The sequence below is a fragment of the Bubalus kerabau genome, unplaced genomic scaffold, assembly GCF_029407905.1.
Source record: "Bubalus kerabau isolate K-KA32 ecotype Philippines breed swamp buffalo unplaced genomic scaffold, PCC_UOA_SB_1v2 scaffold_55, whole genome shotgun sequence".
Taxonomy (NCBI): domain Eukaryota; kingdom Metazoa; phylum Chordata; class Mammalia; order Artiodactyla; family Bovidae; genus Bubalus; species Bubalus kerabau.
Genome location: NW_026577909.1, coordinates 34,904 through 43,569, shown reverse-complemented (window position 1 = coordinate 43,569; position 8,666 = coordinate 34,904). Strand labels below are relative to the sequence as shown.

General features: G+C 42.3%; 1 long non-coding RNA gene across 1 annotated transcript; it reads right to left on the bottom strand.

Annotated features, from left to right (window-relative positions):
- Nucleotides 1–1,187: 1,187 nt before the first annotated feature.
- LOC129641024 (uncharacterized) lies at nucleotides 1,188–7,122 on the bottom strand. Its single transcript, XR_008709046.1, has 3 exons — nucleotides 6,973–7,122; nucleotides 6,739–6,836; nucleotides 1,188–1,421 (listed from the first exon to the last, which is right to left on the bottom strand). It is a non-coding gene; the product is annotated as an uncharacterized LOC129641024 (long non-coding RNA).
- Nucleotides 7,123–8,666: the final 1,544 nt, after the last annotated feature.

The following is an 8,666-nucleotide window of genomic DNA, read 5'->3' as shown; positions in this document are numbered from 1 at the left end:
GTAGGTGAGAGCACAAAGTAGTAAAGTAGGCAGGCTCTGGTTATGGGGGTAGATGCTTGAGGATTTCCAGGGGGACTCCTGAGGCTCGATCCCGCCTTTGCGTATGTCCAGCCTCCTTCCTCATGACCTTTGCCATGGGCGGAGTGCCTCACGCTGGCTCTAGGCAGTGATAGAATTCCAGTTGAGCTATTACAGATCCTCACTCAATATGCAATATGCCGGCTCCCGGCATCTCCCCCTTTTTTATTTCTTAAAACAGCCAGATGCAGCTCAGTCGAGAGCTTCCGAATGCTCTGCCGAAGAATCCTGACAATACAAGGAAGAATGTTTATGAGAAGTAGGATTTGAGCACCAACGACAGCATAACTAGGGATATTAGACAGAATATTTTTTCCAGAAATAAAGTTAGAGAAGGTATGAAAAAAGTCATTAGCTGCTCCAGCGGCGGTAAAATCCAGTCGAGAGTGTTCCAAGGTCTGTATTTGATTATGAAGTTTCCCTAAGTCCAGGCCAATATCAGAACTATTCCAAACACCTGAGATATGATTTTTAATCTTTTCCCATTCATAATCTGTCTCGTTTACCTTCAAAGATGTCACGCATATCCACCTGTAATCAGCGTGGCATGTCAAAGCCATCTTCACCTTTAAAGCCTGTAACTCAGTGCCACTATGCATTATTGCCTCTTCTAAGGCGTCTACTCTCATCTCTAAATTTCTATCTATAACTTCCTGTGTTGCTAGAGTTAAAGAGACATTTTTAGACATAGTATCAACATATTGGGCAGTATGCACTTGTTGAGTCAATGATATTGCTGCCGCAGTAACAGAACTAATTGCTGCTATTAAAGCTGATATTCCTAAAATAAGTAGGCCCACAAACCGTCACGATCGCATTAAATCCTGTAGTTGCTGTAACACGGCAAGACCATAGCTATCATATAGGCACCATAAGATAGGATGGGCATTGTAACACCACAAAGGAGCAAACATTACATTGAGGGTTTAAACAAGATGAAAGCATACATTGTTCACAAGTTACCACGTTAGGTCCACCTGAATAACTCATGAATACATTAAGTTTGTTGGAGTCATTAGTAAAAAGGAAAACATAAGGCAAGGGTAGACAAGCTAAAACAGAATAAATAGAATTATTTTTTGGTTGGAGTTCATGCTGCAGCAGCCCTGTCAGTCTCGCTGGGATCTCGATGTTTATCTTGTCTCCCCTGCTGGCGGGCGCCGCGCTGGTCTGGATGGCACTTTGCGGGTGCGCTCTCCTCTCTGGCCCTCACTTGCTGCACAAACTTCTTTGCTCTAGGTCGTGGGGTGCAGCGAGGAGAGTGCAGGGCGAGGCTGGAAGCGCGGAGGCGAGAGCTGCCTGGTGGGCGGGGCGAGCAAGCGCGTGCCTCGAACCTGGCCTGTCTGGAACCCAAATTGGTGAATCTGTGTCCTCTGGAAAAATACAAGCACATCCTCGACCGCTAGTTAATAATGGGTCAGGACCCTCCCATTGTCCTGAGAAGAGGTCCTTCCATTTGAATAATGGTTTTGCATTTAATTGCTCTAGGCACCAATGACGAAGCATTGCAGTAGTTCCAGCCAGATCAGTATTTAGAATATTTATTACGAAAAGAGCATGTTTGATGGGGAGATTTGATGGGGAGAGCTATACTTAAACTCCCCTTCTTTTAGTTTTTGAATTTGGATTTTTAATGTTTGATGCGCTCTTTCAACAATGGCCTGTCCCTGGGGATTATAAGGGATGACAGTATTATGTTTAATTTGAAACTTTATACAAAATTCCTGAAAAGACTTAGAAGTGTAAGCAGGAGCGTTGTCAGTTTTTTAGAGCTTTTGGCAGGCCCAAATATGAAAAACAAGTAAAGAGATGTTGTATCACATCTTTAACTACTTCCCCTGTACGAGCAGTTGCAATAATAACGTGAGAAAAGGTATCTACAGTTACATGAACAAAGGAAAGTTTTCCAAATGAAGAGACGTGAGTTACATCCATTTGCCAGAGTATGTTAGGTTAGAGACCGCGAGGATTAACTCCCATAGGTAAACTATTATAAACAGTGGGGCAGTGTAAGCAAGAGCGCACAATCTCCCTAGCAGTTTCTCTGGGAATTTGGAATTGATATCTTAAGGCAGTAGCATATTGATGATGAAGTGAGTGAGAGGCTCTGGCTTCCTCAATCGCCGTAGCCACTGTATTTCTGGTCAACAAGTCAGCCAAATCATTAAAGGCATTTAAAGGGCCGGGCAATCCGGAATGAGCCCGAATGTGTCCAATGAAAAATATTTTATTCCTTTTCCAAATTTGTTGCTGTAATTTACTTAACAAATGAAATATGGTAGTTTTATTTTCAGCAAAACCACAGTTTCAATATGTGGAAACAACCTGACAATATACTGAGAATCAGAATAAAAGTTAAATTTTTCATCTGCAAACATAGCAAAAGCCTCTATGACTGTTGTTATTTCAGCTCTTTGACCTGAAGTTTCCCATGTTTCTAAAACCTTTTGGTGATTTTTAGTGACTATGGAGGCTTTACCATTTGCTGACCCATCAGTAAAAACTATCTGGGCATTTGGAATAGGAGATTGTTTACATCTGACAGGAAAAATAACTGGATGTCTGGATATAAAATTCAACAAAACATGTGAAGGTAAATGATGCAAAAATTTGACCAAAATAGTTTCCTATAGCAATCTGCCAATTTTCAAACATTAGAAGAGCATCAAGTTGTTTCTTATTATATGGAATTACAATTTCTGATGTCTCTTTACCAAATAATTTAATGTTCTGCTTTTTTCTTTTAATATCAAAGTAGCTATCAATCCTGGATAAGAAGCCACTACTTTTTTAGTTTGAGCGGGAAGATGGACCCACTCTAGGGGGGCCGTTTTGCCATAAAACCAATTTTTTGTCTGGCTACCCCAATTACACCTATGGGGGTTTTATGGTAAAGGAATTGTCAAGCAGTTGTCAATTTAATTTTTAAAATTTTTAAAATTTACATTTTAACAACATAAATTTAGGGATATGTTAATTTAGGTCTAATGTTTAGTTTAGGTCTCTGTATAAATTTAAATAATAAATGTATAAACTCCTTATCTCATTTTGGTATATAGATATGCCTAAATGCAAAATGTATTTATATATGTATTTATATATGGCAACAAGTATAAACTTATTGACATCTAATATATATAAATCAATATACTTGAATTAATCTTTATAATTATTAATTAATATATATTAAAGCAATACAATACGTACACAGCTAATACCAACCAACACAAACCAATATACTGTAATAATATATGTCACACATATATAATATAATTATACAGTATATAGAACATATATCATCACAGCATCAATCCATACCAATTAATATCAGCCACTCACACATTATATTACTGCAATATACATTTAATTATATAGTATATATATAATATGCATATATAGTATACATATTAATTATATACAAATTAAGTATAGATCTATAAATAGAATTAAGTATACCTTTATTATATTTTATTTGTACCCATACCTAATTAGGCAAACTGTAAGTAGGCAAATATATTTATATTATGTATTTATAATAATAATATATATAGTATTGTTAATTGTACCGCCTGTTGATAACTAAGAAATTGAAAAAACCCTTCTCTGAGTATCTCCTATTTGAGACAGCACGTCCCTCCCCCATAGGGTAAAGGGGAGCGTAGGAACTACATAGGGTTGGAAAGTTCCACAGGTATCCTCAAACTGCCAATCTAACATTTTTGAACTTTTAACTACTGTGGGGGCTTGAGGGCAAATGAAACAAAATTTGACCCCTGAAATCTATCAGGGCAACTTGCCAATCATCACTATTTTGTAAAAGACTTGCAGTTGATCCTTATTGAATGGAATTACTATATTTGCTACTTCTTTTCTAAAAAGTTCCATACTTCTTTTTTCCTCCTTTTATACTTAATTGTGCAACCAAGCTGGGATAAGATAAAACTATTTTTCTTGGGGTCACTGGTAGATGGAACCAACGGGCCTTTTTGTCACAAGCACCCTGTAGGTGTATGTTTTGTGGCAAGAATAATTTAATCTCATCTTTTGGTAATATTAATCCTAATTAACTGATCATTTAAAGTCTCATCTACTTTAACAAGAGCCGTCTGTCTTAGTCAACTTTCGCTTAGAACTGGAATTAGGATCGCTTTTTAAGTAATCAAACAAAGGCTTTAAATCTGCAGTAGTCAGTTTTGAATGTGGGCGTATCCAATTAATGTCCCCTAATAATTTTTGGAAATCATTTAAAGTTAGTAAACAATCTCTCCGCTTCAAAGGGGCAGTTTTTTAAACTTTCGGCAGACTTAAATATGAGAAGCAAGTAAAGAGGTGTTGTACAACATCTTTATAAGCTTTTCCAGTTATCATTTTGTAACCTAAATCTGGTCTATAGCCTTTTAGATGACAAGCAACCATCTAATCTTTGCTTGAATACTTCCAGCAATGGGGAACTCACTACTCTTCAAGGTTTTAAACTCTCCCTCACCCTTTTTTTTCTACAGCATTCCCACCCTGCATACCACTTTTTCTAATCTCACCAACTCATTTTCAGTACTATGCGTGGGCCAGGAACTGGGCCAGTCTTTCCCAGCAATGTTAAGAGACGTTTGTTCTTGTGTCTAATAGCCCTGACATTTTATTTTCTTGAATTAAAAGATCTTTTAAAGGCCTTGGAGCTGTAATTTCCTGCACCCAAAAAGCTAGATCACTAAATCCAAATACTCTGTGGCTCTTAGCTTGAGAAGTCAAATTTTTTCCTGTCTGATAAGGTAAAAGCAAAAACTGTGTTATTCTTTGACCTTTATTAATTTGCACAGTTTTAGTAGGCGGTGAGGTCAAAATTTTAATTTCTCAATATAATCAGAATCTACTACACCGTGCACCACCAAAATTTTTTGAAAAGAAAGCGAGCTACGCCCTAGCACAAGTCCTACAATGCCCTCAGGTAGGGGGCCAGCCACTCCCATTGGAATTGGAGTAACCGGCTTGTCAAGGGTTAATATTGTTGCTAAATCCCCTTACCGTTCTGCTTTTCTCTTAGCCTGGGTGAGACCCCCCTGAGGGGGTTTTCTCCAAGGAGCACCTTTGCATATTGTGCATGCAGTCTGTTTTAAAAGCTCCACTGTTTAAAAAACTTTTTATCTTTTTCAGGCTTAGGCAACACTTTGAGAGGCTTTGGGGGCAAAGTGGGGAACTCTTGGGCCCTGGAAGGCACAAACGGAGGCGGCGGCTATCGCCCCAAATCAGAAAGTGGTGGATAAGTTTTTTTTAAAGTTTGCGCAGAGGGGGAGGTAGCTCGCCAGGGCGTCAGGCCACAGTGTCCTCTAAGTCCTCTCCTCTCTCCTCTGCTGATTTTTTTTTCCTTCTTCTCTAAATCTTTCTCAAGTTTTCTTTCCCTCACTCTATCTTTTTTCCTTCCTCTTCTCTTCTCTTTTACTTTCTATCATTTCCTTCCTGTTTCCCTCTTTCATTCCCCCTTTTTCCTTCTTACTTTATTTCTCTCTCTCCCCCTCTCTTTCTCTCTGTATCTCTTTTTCTAACTTCCTTTTTTCCTTTTTCTATCTTGCTGCATTCCCTGATTCCTTATTTCTCCGTTCCTCTCTCCTTTTCACTCTTTAGTTCTTTTTTTATCTTTAGATCTTTCTCTATTTTCTTTCCTTTTTTCTTTTTCACTTTTTTCTTTTTCTCTTTTTTTTTTTTTTTTTGCTTGGGTGAGGCCCCCCTGAGGGGGTTTTTTGCAAGGAGCAGGCTCTGTATATTGTGTATTCTTTAAAAGCTACTTTGTTTAAAAGAAAACTTTTAATCTTTTTCAACCTTAGGCAATGCTCTGGGAGGCTTTGGATGTAAACTGGGGAATTCTTAGGCCCTGGGAGGTGCAAGCGGAGGTGGAGTAGTCGCCTTAAATCAGAAATTGTTGGATAAATTTTTAAAGGTTTGTGTAGAGGGAGAGGGGGCTCACCAGGGCGCCCGGCCGCAGCGTCCTGTAAGCCCTCTCACTCCTCGGGAGGTAGAGCACAGTCTCCCTCCTTTTCCTCATCAATGGCAGAAAATATGATCTGCGCAGAAGGTGGAGACCCACTACCATCCACCGCTATAGCCTCTCCCATAGGTTATCCCACAGCCTCATGACGAGAGTCCAGAACATTTTTAATCATATTTATAGGATAAGTTTTTAGTTGGTTTTTTACCTTCACCCAAGTATCTAAATTAACAGTAGCCTCTTTAACAGTTTCAAGATTACTTGTATAAAGAGTTGCCATTCTTAGTTTCAGTGTTACCCATGTCAGAAAATTAAGTATAATAGATTTTGCTTTTAGCTATCAAAAGATCAGGCCTTTCTTGTCAGCCTTTTTAGAAACCGTTTTTTCTCTCTAACTCTTCAACACTTCCCACTCCTCTCGCCCTGTCTATCCTACAGGGGGGTCCGCGGCACCCTTGAGTGGGGTCCTAGCCGTCCCGAACACTGGAAGAACAACTGGGCTGATGACCCAGATTGTCCCGGGGGGGGAACGGAAGGCTGATGACCCAAACTGTTCCGAGGGAGGAGCAGTAGAGCTGATGACCCAAACTGCTCCGTGGGGGAACAAGAGAGCTGATGACCCAGTTGTTCCGAGAACGGGGGAGCAAAAGGGCTGATGACCCTAATTGCAGGGAGCTTACCTTGGAATATCCTGTCTCGGGCGCCACCTGCCGGGGTCCAGCCCCAGCTGATCCAGGGTATTCGAAGGAGAGACGGCTAGGCGAGGGTCAGGAAACAACTGCTTAATTAAACGTTAATTAAGGAAAAGAATAAGGATAGCTCAGTAGGAAAATTCAGTGGAGAAAAGAGGCTGAGTAGCTTGGTTTACGCGGGGGACCAATAAAACTTCAAGACAAGAAGCTTGCACCACTTACGTAGGCCGCAGGCGTCCTTCCGTTCTCCCGAAGGAGAGGAGACACTGAGGCCTCCCCGGTCGGATCTTAGAAGCCCAGGCATAATTAGTAAGCATGGTGGGTTCCGCGCTCCAGATGGAGACTCAACCAGAGTGAGAGAGAGAGAGAGACATGGGGAGACCAGTATTTCGAGGAACTGATCCCAATTCTTTATTTTCCATGGTCTACTTTTATACACTGAGGTGTTATGCAAAAGTCACGCGGGGTCAGCAGTCCTGACTTTTATCAAAGTCAGGTGCTTCATACAAATGTATACAGAGGTCTTAGGGGTGTTACATCATCTTCTGGCCAGGGGGCCTGCTGACAATTTACGACCCTCTCCTTGTGACAGCGGTCAGTCAACCAGGACACTTATTTCTCCAGGGGTGATTATTCTTAAAACAGACGCCACCCAAATAAAGTTACATTCCTATAGGGTGAGGGTGTAGTGGGTTTTAGTTAAGGAAAGAATTTACTTAGCCTAAGGTCTAACGTGATTTATATCAAAGGTTAATACTTATTTCTTCTATATGTTCATTAATGTGTATAAGGTCAGGGGATATGGAGACTTAGCAGTAAACATTGGCTCAACAAATGAAAAAACCCTTCACCATTACAATTTCTAATCAGCCCATTACACTTATACTAATAATTTTCTAACTTTTCTAAAGAACCTGTTTTTAGAAGGTTTAAAGCATCTTGTGCCTCTCATGGTTGGGAGGCTGTGAGCAATCACATGTGGCCGGACAAGCCTGTCAGGCAGGCTAGAGAACCTTCAGAGGAGTTTGTAGGTTAAAACACTCTTGTCATGCCTAGGAGTTTTTATCAACTGGAGCTCTAGGTTAACTCCTTCTCCGAAAGAGGTGGTGGGGGACAGCCCCCCGTAAAGTCAGAGGTGTAGGTGAGAGCACAAAGTAGTAAAGTAGGCAGGCTCTGGTTATGGGGGTAGATGCTTGAGGATTTGCAGGGGGACTCCTGAGGCTCGATCCCGCCTTTGCGTATGTCCAGCCTCCTTCCTCATGACCTTTGCCATGGGCGGAGTGCCTCACGCTGGCTCCAGGCAGTGATAGAATTCCAGTTGAGCTATTACAGATCCTCACTCAATATGCAATATGCCAGCTCCCGGCACCTAGGCGTGTGTCCGGGACCTCATATTCCTCTCCAGGGAAGGCAGGGATCTCGGGGTTGCATTCCAGGCTCCCCCGGGGAGTCAGGCCTCGTCTCGAGGGGAAGCCAAGGACTCCGCTCTCCTCTCGAGTCGCGACGCGGGTCTCTTGGAGCCCCCTGAGCGGCCTCAAGGGAGTCCAGCCTCCTCTTCCGTTTGGAGAGAGGACCCGGGATTGCTCTCCAGGCCATGCAGGAAAAGAAGGCCCTCAGCTCGCGAGGACGGGGGCGTCTCCGGGGTTTCCTCGAGCTGCGGCGCCCGTGGGGGTTTTCTCCCGAGGCGCGACGAGGATCTCAGGGAGCCTCTCGTGCGGCACCAGGGAATTCAGGTCTCCATGCGCGTGGCGAGGGGGAGCGCGTCCTGGCTCTCGAGTCACGGGAGGGGACTAGGGCCTCGAGACGCGTTGAAGAAGGACTCTCGAGGTCTTTCTCGGGGGGCGGCGGGAAACCCTCGTTTCCCTCGCCTTCTGCCGGGGACCTTAGGGAACTTCCCAGGGTGACTCTGAGAGGCG